Source organism: Oryctolagus cuniculus, chromosome 3 (genome assembly GCF_051225735.1).
Source record: "Oryctolagus cuniculus isolate XC-2025 breed Fujian yellow rabbit chromosome 3, ASM5122573v1, whole genome shotgun sequence".
In the NCBI taxonomy this organism is placed as follows: domain Eukaryota; kingdom Metazoa; phylum Chordata; class Mammalia; order Lagomorpha; family Leporidae; genus Oryctolagus; species Oryctolagus cuniculus.
In genome coordinates, this window is record NC_142869.1 from 178,878,265 (window position 1) to 178,897,263 (window position 18,999).

The 18,999-nt window shown below is 36.9% G+C and overlaps 1 protein-coding gene and 1 non-coding gene across 7 annotated transcripts in view; one reads left to right on the forward strand and one right to left on the reverse strand.

The window, feature by feature from the left end:
* Window positions 1-18,999, forward strand: part of TPK1 (thiamin pyrophosphokinase 1) — a 464,784-nt gene that overhangs the window by 173,716 nt on the left and 272,069 nt on the right. The window lies entirely within an intron of this gene.
* On the reverse strand, window positions 11,476-11,540 carry LOC127491900 (small nucleolar RNA SNORD29). The gene has a single exon (XR_007920828.1). It is a non-coding gene; the product is annotated as a small nucleolar RNA SNORD29 (small nucleolar RNA).

Sequence of the window (18,999 nt, forward strand, 5' to 3'; positions counted from 1 at the left end):
GTGGAGGATGGCCCAAGTGCTTGGGCCTCTGCACACGCATGGGAGACCAGGAGGAAGCACCTGGCTCCTGGTTTCAGATTGGCACAGCGCTGGCCTTAGCAGCCATTTGGAGAGTAAACCAAAAGAAAGAAGACCTTTCTCTCTCTCTCTCTCTCTCTCACTGTCTATAACTATGCCTGTCAAATAAATAAAATTAAATAAATAAATAAGAATTTAAAAAACCAAGTAAGAATCATGAAATAGGAGATACAACAAAAGTTTCTGGCAACATGAGAAAAAGTGTATCCTAATTGTTGTTTTTTTTTTTCCTCAATGCCTTTGAGATAGGTGGACATTTGTAAATCCTCATCTAGTTAAAAAAAAAAAAAAGGAAGAAAGAACTTTGGAATGAGACATAATCTCTAGAATGATCTGGTGGCCAAAATAAGATTAGTTCATTCATACATTCATTTACTGAGTATTTTCTTTTTTTTTTAAACTTTTATTTAATGAATATAAATTTCCAAAGTACAGCTTATGGATTACAATGGCTCCCCCCGCCCATAACTTCCCTCCCACCCGCAACCCTCCCCTTTCCCTCTCCCTCCCCACTTCCATTCACATCAAGATTCATTTTCAATTCTCTTTATATACAGAAGATCAGTTTAGCATATATTAAGTAAAGATTTCAACAGTTTGCACCCACATAGAAACACAAAGTGAAAAATACTGTTTGAGTACTAGTTATAGCATTAAATCACAATGTATAGCATATTAAGGACAGAGATCCTACATGAGGAGTAAGTATAGCTGCATACTTTAATACAGTTACCATGAATATGTAAATAAGTACAATATAGTTTTTGCCTTCAAAATGCCTTTGTCAGGTATCAGCGATGGACATTTAAATCAGGATGGGGGTATTGGTAAATATTCTTAGGATCCTAATGGGGTATAAAAGGTTAGGGCTGCAGAGTGTGTGCTGGTATTGTGACTTGGAGTTAGTGAGGGAGATTGTCCTTTGTGCCCTAGATAAAATAACCTCATTACCTTGAGATTCTGGATTACTTAGAGCATGCCCAGTTTCCTCCTTTGTCTTCTAGTCAAAAGGAACTGCCCACTGTTCTAAATATACCTGGCCATTTCTCCTATCTGCCTTTGCTCTGGGCCTTTCTCATGGCTAATCTTGCACACATTGGTTCTACTCACAACCCATTCCACCTGGCTGGCCAGTGTTACTAATCAGTGCTTGCAGATCATATGCTGTACTGAGCCCCAGATTTAATGGTGTATGCTAGTATTTCTTTCAGGCCTCCCACATGGCTGTCAGAGGCACAAGCACTTGGCCTGTCTTATGCAGGGAAAAAGCAAGGAGCTGGATCAGAGGTGAAGCTGCTAGCATTTGAACTCATGCCCATATGGGTTTCTGGCATCACAGGCAGTGGCTTTTACTCTATGCAACAACAGCAGCCCCGCTACTGTTGCCTGTAGCAATCCTATCCGTGTATCAGTGTTCCACGAGGATGCTCTGTGCTCCATGAAGGGGCCTCCTTCCTGCCTGGTGTGATTTGACATCTCTTGCACTGTAATAACACTTTTGAATTACAATGTTATATTCACATTTTAACTTGATTTAGGTCTATAAGGACTTACATCATTTACAAGGTTATAAATTTCTAGTGATCTATTGCCTTGTAACTTTACATAATACTTTATAATTATTTACTTTCTCATTTTATCTTGTGACTTAGCTATATGTAGGTATATCTTATATCCTTCACTGGGTGTGAGCTCCTAGAAGACAGCAATCATAATTAATCATCTTTATATACCTCATAATATCTCATACACTAATGAGTATCTGAGAAGTAATGATTTTTCATTGGTATCTTAGTTGAAGTATCACTAACACTAGGTTTTTGTTTTGCCAGGAATTTCTAAGACAATAACAGCTATTGGAAGTATCTTGCTGAATATATATATATATATATATATAGTTATAAATATATAGTTATATACATATAAAAATGCATAATTATATATCTTATTTATATGTCTGAGCCAGCAGTCTGTGTTATCTAAAAAAATGATATGTTTTTGTCTTAAATCACTTACAGTATTTCTGGAATTCTATATCTAGTTGCTTTCTAAATGAGTCTTTTATCCTAGTCTAAGCTTCTTGCCTCCAAATTCATTGGTATTTTGAGAGCAGCATGTTTTGTGAACATCAGTGCTAATTGTGAGAGTGTTTTTAAAAAATTGTAATTTTGTGGAATTTAGAATTCATCAGACCCATCACCTAACAGCCTAAGAAATAACTATCAATTTTGGTATTATGGTATGTGGAATATTTGAAATCGAAGGAAGGTTGTTTTTAGGTTAGTTTTCTTAAAATAATTGATGAGTATGGAAAATTGAATATCAATATCTACAGAGGATTATATATTTTTTTCAAAATTAAAATATATATATTTATTTGAAAGAGAGAGAACCTCCATCTGCTGGTTCAGTTCCAAAAATTCCAACAGCATTTAGGGCCAGGCCAGTGCTGGGAGCTCCAAAGTCTATCTGAGTCTTATGTGTGAATGGAAGGGACCGAGTCCTTTAACGCTCGTCTGTTACCTCCCAGAATTCACCAGCAAGAAGCTGGAGTTGGAGAGGACCAAGATCCACTCACTGTGGGATATGGGCCTCCCAAGCAACATTTTAACTGCCTCTGCTGAGTCTGCTCTGGAAGATCGTTTTTGTAGAAACGTATTCTAGTTTAGCTCAGATGTTTAGAAATGTCATCTCTGATTAATTTAAAACTTGAATGCCACCCCAAATGCCTTGCATTCATACAATGATTAACAGCAGTGGAAGGATGATGAAGACCTGTGTAAACAGAATAGAAAAATAAACTGCTGATTTCTTATTCCCACCTCTTTGTTCATTTCCTCATAGTTAAGATTTCAGACATTCAGCTTCATGTATTTCTGTAATTTTCTCATCATTAGATTTATGACACTTTTCAGAATGATCCATGGAAATAGAGGATGACTATTGTAACACTGACTCTAAACCAAGTTGAAAATATAATTTAAATAACTGAGTGATGTGGGAGACTGGCTCTTAAACATTATCGTCTAGACTTTATTAAGATAGTTAACTGAGGCTTCTGATAGCAAGTATCAGATACAGCCTTAAAGGAATCAATAACTTGTCTATGTATGGCTACGTCTGAGTAACAGAATGTCTGAACAGTTTTGTGCTCTATTTTCTTGCAAATAGCAGCAACTTCCAGATTGGGAATTGGGTAGTGAGAGAGCTGAGGGTTCAAAATCTGATTCTGACACTTCGTTACTATGAAACTTTTGGCAAGTAATTTAATTCTTTGGGCTGTAGTTTCTTTGTGATATTTCAGGAAGAGGTCATTATCTTTTGGCATATTCAAAGATACACTGATGAAGCTTATTATTTGAGTTGTTTATAAAACATTTAGATAAGCCAAGAGGATGGAGGCAGCCCTTCAAAGATGGTTTGATGAATGATGCTTAGTTGAGTGGGCATCTGATGTAGTTATAGGAAATAGTTGTAAATTATCTTGCTACAGTTATTACTCTACATGCACTAATTGTATTGCTTTTTAGAAAAGTTGTTAGCTTTTTTCATATCATGAGCAGAATTAGAGTGTAATGTTGTCTTCCCTAATCCTTTTCCTTTTTAATCAGCTTTGTTCAGATATAATTTTATAAAATATCCATTTACAGTTCAAACTGAATTTGAAGTTTTATATAGTTCAACAAATACATCTATCTTACCAAAAAAGCTTCCTTCCTGCCCCTTTTCAATCAATCCCCTCCTCTTTCTAGAATGCCTTGTAGACAGTTACACAGTTTGTTGTCTACTGTGTCTGACTTTGTTCACTTATTGGTTCCTTTGAGATTTATCCATGTTAGTGCATATATCCATCATTCATTCTTTTTTACTGTTGAATAGTATTCCAGCACATGGGTGGGCCACAGGTTTTTTATTCACTCAACATTGTTGATGGACCTGATTCCTATGGTAAACCCTTTTAGTGGGAAATTGTAATCATATTTTCAAGTGCTCACTTGGGTGTTATGTTAGTTCTGTGGAACCAAGCAACATTCTCAAAGTTGTCAATTAAATCCTATATGTTTTATAAATAGTAGTAGACTCATATACAACTTATATATATATATAAATATATATATTTAAGACACATATAAATATAGACTCATATATAAGGCTGATATTTGCTATATATAGTGAAAATTCTATAAAAGTTCACTCTAAACAGTTAGCTTTTTATGGAAGAGGATAGTAAATATAAAATTGTAATGGAATGAGATGGTGTCAAGAATCTGACCATAAATTGTGATCTCAAGAACTTCTAATGTATCTGACAATTGATTTCAATTTCTCTGTACTATAGTTTGATGAGAAAACTATTTTTCAAGCATTTCATGGTAAGGTCAAAAAGTGCAATATCAGGGTGTTTTAACATATGCTTTAACATACCCAGAAAGGAAACACATGAACTTCATTTAAGGACAATGGAAGATTTTTAATTCAGCTTGATTCTTGCAAGCTTGGCCTTAGCAATGATTAGTCATTTAGTTTGGCAAGTTTCTACTGAAAAGTATTTATGCAATTAAATTACTGAGCTCTGTAAGCATGTCAACATTATTGGATCTTAGAATCCAAACGATGGAAGGTAAAAGTGATTAGCACATTTAAAAGAAAATTTACAACAGAAGTCTTTGGTGTTAAAGAACTTTACACAACAAACTGGGAAGGAATATTTATCATGAATTATTGATTAATTAGATTAGAAATATATTTTAGTCTGTTGGTTATCAAATGCTATAAATCAGAGATCTCAAAGTTATCCATGCATGGCTTTGAATCATTTTGAAGTGTCGGAGGAGGGAGGAATATGTATGCAGTGGCACTATGTTTGTCAGATCATGCATGAACTCAAAATAAATTTTCAGAGTGAGATCATTTTAAACACTTGGAGGAAGTCAGTTTACAACTAAATTTAATCAGAGCTATTGTTTTTTATGGCTATTCTATTTCATAAAGAATGTTCCTGACAGAACCTTTTTTGCTTTACTGTACTGTGGATAGAGTCTTCAGAAATAAATTACCTTCTTATGATTTTTTTTCAGATGCACCAGGTTTATTTGTCAAAAGTTTTGAGTAACATGTGGCTCTTTCAGTTTTACTTTAATAAACCAAAACATGGGATTTTTTTTGCATTTATTAACATATTTCAAGAACTCATCTTATGCCACATGTTTTGCTTATTTTGCTAGATTTTTGAATCACTGAGTTAAAAAGTGATGGTTGAGGCTGGCGCCATGGCTCACTAGGCTAATCCTCTGCCTTGCGGCGCTGGCACACCAGGTTCTAGTCCCGGTTGGGGCGCTGGATTCTGTCCCGGTTGCCCCTCTTCCAGGCCAGCTCTCTGCTGTGGCCCGGGAGTGCAGTGGAGGATGGCCCAAGTCCTTGGGCCCTGCACCCGCATGAGAGACCAGGAGAAACACCTGGCTCCTGCCATCGGATCAGTGCGGTGCGCTGGCTGCAGCGCGCTGGCCGCAGCGGCCATTGGAGGGTGAACCAATGGCAAAAGGAAGACCTTTCTCTCTATCTCTCTCTCACTGTCCACTCTGCCTGTCAAAAAAAAAAAAAAAAAAGTGATGGTTGAGAGTAATCACATATCACATAAAAACTGTATTTTATAAGTTATATAGTGATCCTAACTATCTAGTTTTTCATAAACAGCCCTGTGAGTGCACATATGTGTCTCCTTGCAAATACAATGCATGGTTTCCTTGTTAGTAAAGTCTTGGATCTGAACTTCTTGGACCAGGAGAAGCAGAATTACTGCAACACTAGACAAGAGGGCATGTTATTTGGTGACACATCATTATAGGACAAGAAATTTGAGTTGATGATGGGACTGCAACTAAACCAGGCATCGTTTTTCTATTGTTAGTAGGCAGAAAAGTGACAGCTGGAATTCAATTTAAGTGAGGCCTACTTAATGAATTTTATGGGAAAATATCCAAATGGCAAATACATCAAGATGAACCCTGGACTATCACTTGTGATAGTGATCCAGGGTTAGAGATCCATGAATTTTTTAAAGAGTATTCCTTAAAATTTTAGTTTTTGTTCTGTAGCCAGAAAGGTCAAGCATGTTCTGGAAAAAAAAGAACTTAGGGCAAAGTACAACAGAAAACATGTCACTATCATAAGCAAGCCTACTTTGTGTGTAATGAGTACCAAGTACCGTTAGATAGGAGTAAGTGCTACTGTTCTGTATACCATAGGGTGACTCAGTTTACAACAGAATAAGCGAAGGAGGGCAGTCTTAGGTTCCCAACACAAAAAAATGCTAATTACCCTGATCTGATCATTACACATTGTATTCATGTATTGAATTATCACCTGGCACCCCATGAATATGTATAATTATTATGTGCCACTTAAGGGTTTTAAAATGTTGACTTCTTCTCTAAACCCTATGATTTGGAATTGCAGTTGGCACATTTCTGAAAGAGATTAGCAGTGCTTATTTTTGTGCAGTAGAGAAGATGATATCAATGTCCCTTCCAACAGGGCTTAGGCCAATGAATAGTTGTGTGTTTGCAAGTCTGGCTCTGTCCATTTCTGCTGGATGTCATGTGGGGGGACTTGACACCTGGGCTGTATTACTTGTGGCCAGAGAAGCCATGAAAGGAAAGGGTGCATGAACATTAGCACTCCTTAGAAACGATTATTTAGAACCTGTTTGGCATCAATATCATGGTCTCCTATTCAGCCTATTACTTCCAAGCAATTGTATTGCCCTTTGAAATATTAAGCAATAAGTTTTAGCATCAAATAAAGTGTTTTATAGAGAAGTGATTCATTTCTAAAAAATTCTCTCCTACTTTCTTCCAAGTAGAATATATGCTCATCTTTCAAAACTCAGGTCATATGTTCAATTTCCCCCAAACTCATTCCTGATTACCATTTCCACAAATCCCACTTAGGAATGAAGCCCATTAGCTTCTGTCACAGTGTCACATGATGTTGAAATTGTCTTGTGTGCTCTGTTTAGTTGAAGAAAATTCTGTATTCTTGCTTCATGCATCTTTGAAAATAATCCCAGTAGCCTGGACCAGATTTAATAATGACTAGATAACACATAAACATTTTAAACCAAATAGTATTTCTCTTTTTAGACAGTTATCCCTGGAAATAATAATAAAATCCCCCCACAGATCCAAATAAACCAATAGATGATGTGTCCTAAATGAGCTAAGAATGTTTTGTGTTTTGGTACCTGAATTACTTACTTTACCAGGTTGCATTCCATTATTCTGAGTCTTTTGAATTTCATTTGTTCATCAAGTGCCCTTTCGATATGTTCTCTTACTTGGCACGTCTGGTGTGAGGGTATTTAGCACAACGTATAGAGATCACCTATTTGCATGGCCTTACCACCTGTAACCTCAGTCAAGTTGTGCATGTCTCTGGCTACCTCCCTGTCCCATTCCCAGAAACTACCTTGTTGTGTGCAGAATAGTTCTTAAAGAATGATTAGAAATGCTTTTCCATAAAGATTTAATGTAGTATGCCACCATGGAGTGAGGATTGAAGGCATGTGTCTAACCAGATAAAGTCATTCTTAAGATTATTTTATTCCAGGAAACAGAGACTGATACTAAAAGCTCTTCTGTTAACGTTGTTAAGACTTCCTATTTAACTTTTTTGGTAGCAGTGCGGGTTCTTTGTTGTAAAGAATAAAAAGAACTCTGGCCAGCTTAAGAAAAATGTATCAGGTGTTATAATTAATAGAGTAATGGGAAGACTAGACTGGGGGCATGAGAAATAGGCAGGAATCAAGGGAAGCTGGAAGCCAGACCACATCTATGTTTACATTCTAATAACAAGAGCAGGCTTGCACTCGGTCCTAGATATTCCAGATGAATTCTCAGCTGTCTCCTTTCTTCCAGGACATCATCCTCTGTCATCAGCTAACTGGTACTTATTCTGAGGACAAATTTGTCTGTGTCCCTATTTTTGGAGTGGGAGGTCCCTCCCTGTAACACTCACCCCATGCTAGTTTCTGCACACATAGGTAGGGACACCTGGGTACAAATACCACCCCCCTCCAAAAAAAAAAAAAAAAAAACCAGAAATACCCATCCATGTCTCGTTTTCACTGACTGCAGTCCTATTTTCATGCCCTGGGACAGTCTGCTGTTCTTTATCAATGCCTCCTATTTCTCCCTGCATACACAGTTCCCTGACTTAATATTTATTCTAACATAAAATGCTCCTTGTGAGGAAATTTTAAAAAAATTCTCACTATTCTAATGACAGGGAAGGATATTTATTGTCACATGACACATTCATGTTAGTGATAAAATACTTCTTGCATTCTAAAAATTAAATGGCATTTATTCCAAATTTTTAAAAAGTTGCTTCCCTAGTCTTTTAAGAGTATATTGCTAATCAGAAGATGCTGTGTATTTTTGCTTATTTTGTCTTAGTGTACATAAGTCAGCTCTTTGAAATTTGTAAGTTTCAGAGAATAGAGTGTACTTTTTTTAAATTTTTTATTTAGTAAATATAAATTTTCAAAGTACAGTTAATGGATTACAATGGCTTCCCCCCCCATAATTTCCCTCCCACTCATACCCCTCCCATCTCCCACTCTCTCTCCCTTCCATTCACATCAAGATTCATTTTCAATTATCTTTATATACAGAAGATCAATTCAGTATATATTAAGTAAAGATGTCATCAGTTTGCACCCACACAGAAACACAAAGTGTAAAATACTGTTTGAGTACTAGTTATAGCATTACTTCACATTGGACAACACACTAAGGACAGATCCCACGTGAGAAGTAAGTACACAGTGACTCCTGCTGTTGAGTTAACAATTTGACACTCTTGTTTATGGCATCAGTAATCTCCCTAGGCTCTAGTCATGAGTTGCCAAGGCTATGGAAGCCTTTTGAGTTCGCCAACTTTGATCTTATTCCAACAGGGTCATAGTCAAAGTGGAAGTTCTCTCCTCCCTTCAGAGAAAGGTTAGAGTGTACATTTTTGAGATATCTTTTTAAAAATGTTTTCTTCTCAATGAAATACTATCAAGACAAGCTTATATTGTACAATACAGAGCTCTCTTTACTTCATCTAAGTCTTGTGACAAGTGAATAAAAATATTTTTCTAATTTGTAATATGTAAAAAGATTTCATTACTTAAAGGCAAAGAGCTTTGCTTTAAAAATAGTGATAATTTTTCATAAAATTCTCTTGATTTATTTTTCTAAGATGAAGTTTTCCCAGATTTAGTTCTTATACTAAAAAATAATTAAGGCAAGTTTATAGGCAGAAAAAATGTTTTCTGACTTCCAGTGTAATAGTTAAAAAAACCAACTGAAGCTTGCAAGCTTAGAATGCAGTTTTCTCCATACAGCAATCATCATTTATTTTTTACTTCATACAAAATTCACTTATTTATCACTAGCGGCCTCTAGTGTGCATTCAATTCATTCCTGCTTGACTGTACATTAGTTGGTTATTAGTAACTGGAGAGCAGTTTTGTGTGCTAGGAACAAGAATAACAACTACTGCTCCTGTCATCTTAGCATTTTATCAGTCAGTGAAAAGAACATTTTCGCATAATAGTGTGGTCTTATGATTCCTATTAACAGTAATGGGGCTTTCTTAGGAACTGCTGTCTTTTGGAAGTTCCTCTCCAAGGCTCACCTCTGATGTGCCAGGGGAAGGAGTCAGTGATCATGCATTACATGATGCCTTCTAATGCTTTTATGGGATGGTAGCAAGTTAGGACATAGGTGCCAAAGGTACCAAAACAAGTGATTTTAGCCAGATCTTCGCCAAAAATCTGAACTAAACCATCTTTATTTGTTCAGTTTTAAATGGCACTGTTTTCAAGTAATTTTAAACACAGCTATAATTATAAATAAAAATAATGAGTATAAAGAGAAAATAATTTAAACAAAACACATCTATATTATTTAGCATTTACTTTTGAAAAACTTTTTTTTATTTAAAGGTACATTGTCTAGCTTTCTGTCTCCTCTGCTCATAGTGAATTTGGGAAATGCAAGAAAACACAGATAGAAATCAGAATAAAAATGAAGTAAAATATTGCCCTTGGAGATAACTACTGTTAATATTTTTATACTTACAAATTTTTTTCCTTATTTTTGTGGGTTTGTTTCTGTATTGCTAAATGCATACATGTGTGCACATATAATAAAAGAGATTTCTATGTGCATTTTACTCTATATCATGCCTTTTTTTAAAATTATGAATGCATGTCATTGTATACATTTTATTTGTTAAATTCTTAGTTGTTAGTCTCCATATTTCAGAAATGTATGCAATTTATAATTTTTATAAATAAATCTATCAACTTAAAATTTTATTTATTTTTTGAGATAACATTTTATATTAAAGTCAAAGGCTTAATGACTGCATTAGGTAAAGAGTTCAAAAAAATTAGTAGTACAAAGAGCGTAGTGCAGCAGGAAAACAGGCAAGGGATATAAACAATAATCAGATAGCAACAGGTCCAACTTCACTCGAATGAAGGAAATTTAAAAGCCACATAATCATTAAAATTATAGTTGTGTACAATTCTTTTTTAAAAAAATGTATTTATTTATTTGAAAGGCAGAGTTACAGAGAAGCAGAGGCAGAGAGAGAGAGAGAGGCCTTCTATCTGCTGGTTCACTCCCCAGATGGCCACAATGGCCACAGCTGCACCGATCCAGAGCCAGGAGCCAGGAGTTGATTCCAGGTCTCTCGTGAAGATGCAGGCTGCTTTCCCAGGCCATAGCAGAGAGCTGGATCAGAAGTGGAGCAGCTGGGACTCGAACCGGCACCCATATGGGATGCCGGCACTGCAAGTGGCAGTTTTACCCTCTACGCCACAGCACCAGCCCCTGTAATTCTTATTAATTAACTTGTTTGGAAAAGCATTAAAGCTTGACAAGACATTGTATTTGTAGCAAAACATATTTTTATATTGGATTCTTTTTATAATTTTCGCTCTTATATGTAAAGGAGAACATATGATACTTGTTTCTGTGTCTTATTGTTTCATTCAACATGTCTTCCAGTTCCAATCATTTTGCTGCAAATGATAGATTTTTTGTTTTAGAAGGAAAGCAGCTTTATTAGGAAGGCTAAAATGATTGTCTTAAGGATTTGAAAATTTTATTTCTGACATCCTCCAATACTTGGGAGTCCATTTACATGCACCTGTTCTTTCTTCAGACCAGTAGCTTCAGCCTGGAATTCAGCTTAGTTTCCTTGGAATCACACCCTGGGCTCCAAGGTGCTGGACCTTTGAACCAACAAGCAGGCCACTGTGATAGCACCTGAACACAAGACAAGGTTGCGGGTCAAAGGTTCCTCATACACTGGTATCCCTCAGTCCTGTCTTACCCAGTTTCTCGGGTGTTCGTGTGTCTTCATGGTGTCTCATAGTGATCTAGTTTGATTCATCCCAGAAATAGAATTTCACTTTTTATAACTGAATATTATTTCAATGTGTACGTAACACATTTTCTTTATCTGATGGTGAATACCTTGGTTGATTCCATATTTTGGCTATTTTGAACAGTGTTGCTACAAACTTAGTGAAGTAGGTATTTCCTTGCCACAATGAGTTCATGTGTATTAGTTCATATCTTTTGGGTATATACCCACTAGTGGTTTTACTGGATCATGGTCCAGGTCTATTTCTAGTTTTTAATAAAATCTTCATACTGCTTTTCACAGTGGCTTCCCTAATTTACATTCTCACCAACAGCATGTAATAGTTCTCCTTTCTCTACATTGTCACCAGCGTTTGTTACCTTCTTGTGGATAATTGTCATTTTGACAGAGCGGTGTGGTATCTCCTTGTGGTATTGATTGGCATCTCACTGAGGTATGAGTCTTTGCCACTTAGGGAAGTTTCTTAGAAATTAGAGAAAAGCTATGAATTTGTTTTAATTTACTTTTTCTTTTTTGGTACATTAAATAGTTTTTGTGTTTATGGGCTGCCTTATGATGTTGAGATACCTGTATACATAGTATAATATAATTCAAAGTGGGGTTAAAAACACAAAACTAACAAACTGTAGCTCAGTGGCTCATTACACTTGGCCGTAGAAAACCTGGGAGAACTGACAGCCTGTTAGTGATCCTGAGGACGTCGGCCCCTGCCTGTATGTCTTCAGTTCTGTGTATTGTGTCTCAGCAGACTCAGAGAGAGATACGTGACGCTAATAAATTACAGTCGTTTGCTATCAGTGAAATAGCTTCTTATATTTGCTATATATATGCATTGGGGCTATTTCATATTTGTGAATAAGGAAAGATGAAGCCTTCTATTCTGCAGTGCAGTGGGCTTTGTGTGATTCTTCTGGACATCTGTAGCATTTTCTTTCACTACCCTGCCCTACTACTACTTTCTGTCTTTCTTTCTTTTTTTAAGATTTATTTATTTATTTGAAAGTCAGAGTTATACAGAGAAAGAAGGAGAGGCAGAGAGAGAGAGAAAAATCTTCCATCCGCTGGTTCACTCCCCAGTCGGCCACAACAGCCGGAGCTGCGGCTATCCAAAGCCAGGAGCTTCTTCCGGGTCTCCCATGCGGGTGCAGGGGCCCAAGGACTTGGGCCATCTTCTACTTTCCCAGGCCATAGCAGAGAGCTGGAATGGAAGTGGAGCAGCCAGGTCTCTAACCGGTGCTCATGTGGGACTATGGTGCTGCAGGCCAGGGCGTTAACCCACTGCACCACAGCGCCAGCCCTGCTGCTACTTTCTTCTAGGGAAATAAACCTATACCTTATTTTCCATTCAAATAGCCACTCTCATTCCTTATCTCTCTAATTCCAGCCCCTTTTGAAAAATAGCAAGCTGTGAATGAAGAAGTGTGTCTTCTGCTTGTCTTTTACTTTCTGCTGCTTAGTTTACCTTTTTTTGTTTGTTTTTGTTTTTTGACAGGCAGAGTGGACAGTGAGAGAGAGAAACAGAAAGGTCTTCCTTTTTCCCTTGGTTCACCCCACAATGGCCGCTGAGGCCTGCGCGCTGCGGCAGGCGTACCCTGCGCTGATCCGAAGGCAGGAGCCAGGTGCTTTTCCTGGTCTCCCATGGGGTGCAAGGCCCAAGGACTTGGGCCATCCTCCACTGTACTCCTGGGCCGCAGCAGAGAGCTGGCCTGGAAGAGGAGCAACTGGGACAGAATCCGGCGCCCCTACTGGGATTAGAACCGGGGTGCCGGTGCTGCAGACAGAGGATTAGCCTAGTGAGCCGCAATGCTGGCCTAGTTTACCTTTTGTGTCTTTCTACTTTTCTTTTTTTTCCATTGCATGAATATGAGTATTAGTATAATATCTCACTGTTTTGCTCTGGTTTTGTGTATTTATTTTAATTTTTCACAAACTGTTGATTTTCTGAAGCCTTTCTCTTTTTTTTAGAAAGCTTTTATTTAATAAATATAAATTTCATAGGTGCAGCTTTTGGAATATAGTGGTTCTTCCTCCCATACCCGTCTTCCCACCCTCACTCCCATCCTACCTCCTATTCCCTCTCCTTTCCCATTCTTCATTAAGGTTAATTTTTTATTATATACAGAAGACCAACTCTATACTAAGTAAAGATTTCAACACTTTCTACCCCCACAGACACACAAAGTATGAAGTACTGTTTAAAGACAAGTTTTACTGTTAACTCTCATAGTACAACTCATTACAGACAGAGGTCCTACATGGGGAGCAAGTGCCCAGTGACTCCTCTTGTTGATTTAACAATTGACATTCTTATTTGTGACATCAGTGATCACCCTGAGGCCCTTGCCATGAACTGCCAAGACTATGGAAGCCTTTTGAGTCCACAATCTCTGTCATTATGTAGACAGGGCCATAAGTTAAATGGAAGTTCTCTCCTCCCATCAGAGAGGTACATCCTTCTTTGATGGTCCCTTATTTCCACTGAGATCTCAGTCACAGAAATCTTTCATGTAGGTCACTTTTTGCCACAATGTCTTGGCTTTCCATGCCTGAGAAATTCTCATGGGCTTTTTAGCCAGATCTGAATGTCTTAAGGGTTAATTTTGAGGCCAGAGTGCTGTTTAGGGCATTTGTCATTTTATGAGTCTGCCGTGTATCCCGCTTCCCATGTTGGATCATTCTCTCCTTTTTAGTTCTATCAGTTATTGGCAGACACTGGTCTTATTTATGTGATCCCTTTGACACTTATTCCCTTTCTTTATGATCAGTTATGCACTTAAACTGATCACTTTAACTGGTAATATGGCATTGGTACCTGCCAAATTAAGGGATTTGGAGTCCCATGGCAAATTTTTAGCTTTACCCTTAGGTGTAAGTCCATGGGAACATGTGCTGAACTGTATGTCTCCTCCCTCTCTTATTCCCACTCTTATTTTTCACAGGGATCAATTTTCAATGGGATTTAAAACCCTAAGAATCATTCTGTGTTAAGCAAAGAGTTCAACACAAGATACTAAGTAGAAGAAGAAAATAGTAAAAAGAATAAAATAATAAGCTGTTCCTCGACCGTCAGGACAAGGACTGATCAAGTCATTACTCTCATAGTGTCAATTTCACTTTTACATATTTCCATTTAGGTGCTCAGTTAGTTGTCACAGATTAGGGGGAACATATGATATTTGTCCCTTTGGGACTGACATATTTCACTCAGTATGATGTTTTCCAGATTCCTACATTTTGTTGCAAATGACCAGATTTCATTTTTTTTTAACGTTGTGTAGTATTCCATAGAGTACATATCCCATAATTTCTTTATCTAGCCTTCTGTTGAAGGACATTTAGGTTGATTCCATGTCTTAGCTATTGTAAATTGAGCTGCAATAAACGTGGAGGTGCAGATAGCTCTTTTATTTGCAGATCTAATTTTCCTTGGGTAAATTCCCAGGAGTGGGATGTCTGGGTCGTATGGTAGGACTATATTCAGATTTCTGAAGTATTTCCAAACTGTCTTCCGTAGTGGCTTTACTAGTTTGCATTCCCACCGACAGTGGATTAGGGTACTTTGTCCCCCGCATCCTCACCTGCATCTGTTGTTTGTTGATTTCTGTATGTAAGCTATTCTAACTGGGTTGAGGTGCAACCTCACTGTGGTTTTGATTTGCATTTCCCTGATTGCTAGTGATCTGAACATTTTTTCATATGTCCGTTGGCCATTTGGATTTTCTCTTTTGAAAAATGTCTGTTTAAGTCCTTTACCCATCTCTTAACTGGGTTGTTTGTTTTGTTGTTGTGGAATTTCTTGATCTCTTTGTATATTCTGGTTATTAATCCTTTATCAGTTGCATAGTTTGCAAATAATTTCTCCCATTCTGTCAGTTGCCTCTTTACTTTCCTATTTCTTTTGAAGTACAGAAACTTCTCAATTTGATGTAATCCTAATTGTTAATTTTGGCTTTGACTGCCTGTGCCTTAATGTGATCTTTTCCAAGAAGTCTTTGCTGGTGCCTATATCTTGCAGGGTTTCTCCGATGTTCTCTAATAATTTGATGGTGTTGGGTCATAGATTCAGACCCTTAATCCATGTTGAGTGGATTTTTGTGTAATGTGTAAGGTAGGGGTCTTGCTTCATACTTCTGCATGTGGAAATCCAGTTTTCCCAACACCATTTGTTGAATAAACTGTCTTTGCTCCAGGGATTAGTTTTAGCTCCTTGATCAAATATAAGTTGGCTATAGAAGTTTGGATTGATTTCTGGTGTTTCTATTCTGTTGCATTGGTCTAACCATCTGTTTTTTATACCAGTACCAGGTTGTTTGATTATAACTGCCCTGTAGGATGTCTTGAAATCTGGTATTGTGATTCCTCCAGCTTTGTTTTTGTTGTGTATAAGACTGCTTTAGCTATTCGAGGTCTCCATGACTATATGAATCTCAGCATCATTTTTTCTAGATCTGAGAAGAATGTCTTTGGTATTTTGATTGGTATCGCATTGAATCTGTAAATTTCCTTTAGGGGAATGGACATTTTGATGATATTGATTCTTCCAATCCATGGACATGAAAGATTTTTCCTTTTTTTTTTTTTTTTGTATCTTCTTCTTTTTCTTTCTTTAATGTTTTGTAATTCTCATTATAGAGATCTTTGGCATCCTTGGTTAAGTTTATTCCAAGGCATTTGATTTTTTTTTTTTTTTTTTTTTTTTTTTTTTTTTGTAGCTATTGTGAATGGGATTGAACTTAGAAGTTCTTTCTCAGGGCCAGTGCAGTAGCGCAGTAGGTTAATCCTCCGCCTGCGGTTCCGGCATCCCATATAGGCACTGGTTCTAGTCCCAGCTGCCCCTCTTCCAATCCAACTGTCTGCTATGGCCTGGGAAAGCAGTCAAAGATGGTCAAGTCCTTGGGCCCCTGCACCCACATGGGAGACCGGGAGGAAGCACCTGGCCCTGGCTTCAGATCGGTGCAGCTCCTGGCGTTGTGGCCATTTGAGGAATGAACCAATGGACAGAAGACCTTTCTCTCTCTCTCTCCCTCTCACTGTCTGTAACTCTACCTCTCAAATAAATAAATAAATAAAATCTAAAAAAAAAAAAAAGTTCTTTCTCAGCTGTGGCATTGTCTGTATACAAGGTCTCCTGATTTTTGTGCATTGATTTTATGTTCTACTACTTTACCAAACACTTCTATGAGTTCCAACAGTCTGTTAGTAGAGTTCTTTGGATCCCCTATATAAAGAATCATGTCATCTACAAATAGGGATAGTTTGACTTCTTCCTTCCTGATTTGTGTTCTTTTGATTTCTTTTCTTGACTAATTGCTCTGGCTAAAACTTCCAGTACTATATTGAATAGCAGTGGTGAGAGTGGGCATCCCTGTCTGGTACCAGATCTCAGTGGGAATGCTGAAATATTTTTTTCCTTTTCATATACTTGCTAGTTTCTGAAAGCCTGGCTCTCCACTTGTGTGTGTCTGTACCATTCTGTGTAAGTCATATAAATGACTTGTATTGTCATTTCTGTAATGAGTCAGTTATATGTACTGTATATGTATGTATATTGTACATTTCAGACTTTTTGTACTATAACTATTGTACCTTTATCTGCTGCATTTATTACATATTTGATAAATATTTGATAAATTGAAGCAGTTATCCCATATAGGGGATTTACCAGTGTGTAGTTTTAGCTTTGAGTTCACCTCAAACCTATTTCTACACTTAGAGCTTTTTGATTATCTTAGACACTGAGATATTCTATAATCTGAGCTCCATCTAAAATCTAGTTCTTAGTCTTATTATTTTTGCTTTAACCAGTGGCATTGAGATTAAATCAATTTATAATACTTAAGTATTGGTTGTTATCTTTTAAATTTAATATGCCATACTACTCTTTAGAGAAATTATTAGAAATATAGCTAGAAAGGTCAACTGAACCACTGTCTAGAATTCCTGAATGAGTAATCTTTTATTTTCTTATAAGTCATTGTATTTATTTTGAAAGGGGAGAAGAGAGATGGAGGGAACTCCCACCTGCTGGTTTACTTTCCAAATGGCTGCAATTTTGGATCTGGGTTACAGCAATACCTTCTGGGCATAGAGGTGATAATAAGTTTTAAAATGATTTTCTTTCAGAACATTTTACCTTAAGTTTTATTGTTGAATTAATTTTTTTCTTCTTTATATCTTATCCTTCCTTTGTTCCAACTAGACAGGTCATTAATTAAACAGGTAAACTGATTCTCTGGGACGGATGGAAAAAATCTCATTCCCAGAAACTGCTGGTCGCTGACAGAACTGTCCAAGCATTGTAATGCTAGCAAAGCCTTACATGCAGACCCAATGTTTCCTTTTGTACATGAAAATCCATTTTCAGGTGTCTTGAAAGTCACTGACAACTCATTCCATCTCCTGAATGTATAATATAAAATTGCATTATTGGAGAGGCAATAAAATCATTCCTGATATCTCATTCTATGTTTGATATAATAGAGTCTTATCAAATGTTACAACAAATAGTGAATTTTTTAATGAAATATGTGACTGTAAAATTGGTGTTAATTATGGTTTTTAAAGTATCATTTCTCCTTTATAACATTTTGGGTACTGGTACTGATTCAAATTTGAAATCATGTTGTAAGTTAATGAGAAAGTGGTTTTCTAGAATACATCTTTTCAAAATTAGTGGTGTGATTGAACCATAAAGTATTCCAAAAATTAAATTAAGTGTATATTCATTAAATTATTCCAATATGTATGAAATATACAAGTAATATATAATCTAGTGAGATAATTTAAGTTCATATAAAAAGAGGATAAAATATATGTAGAAAAATCAAAATTCTTCACCTACTTTTATGACATAATTATAATATCAGTTTTACTACCTGTATAAATTATAGGCTTTAATGTCTTAACTAGTTTGTTCTCTTTGTAGTCTTATACTGTTTCAAGGAATTGTGATTACAGTTGATTATTTTGAAGAAGGGAGAAAACGAAGAAAATAGAACATATTTGGTACAAAATATTTGGTATGATTTCAGTCTATTAAATAAATGGTGGGTCTTGTGTAATGGGATAGGAGTTGGCAAACTTTACCTTGCAGGCCAGCTGCCTCTAAGTTTTATTGGAACACAGTGCTGCCTATTGCTTTTCTGTTTTCCCTATTAGCCTTGATGCTACAATGGTAAAGTTAAGTAGTTGAGACAGAGAACTATTTTTTTTCTTAAAGATTCATTTATTTTTCTTTAAAGGCAGAGTTACAGAGAGAGGAGAGACAGAGAGCAAGATTTTGCATTACTGGTTCACAGCCCAAATGGCTGCAATGGCTGGGACTGGGCTGGACTGAAGTCAGGAGCCTGGAACTTCATCCAGGTCTTCTGCATGGGTGCAGGAGTCCAAGTACTCGGGACATGTTCCGTTGCTTTTCCAGGTGCATTAGAAGGGGAGGGGAGCAGTAGGACTTGAACAGGAACTCATATGTGA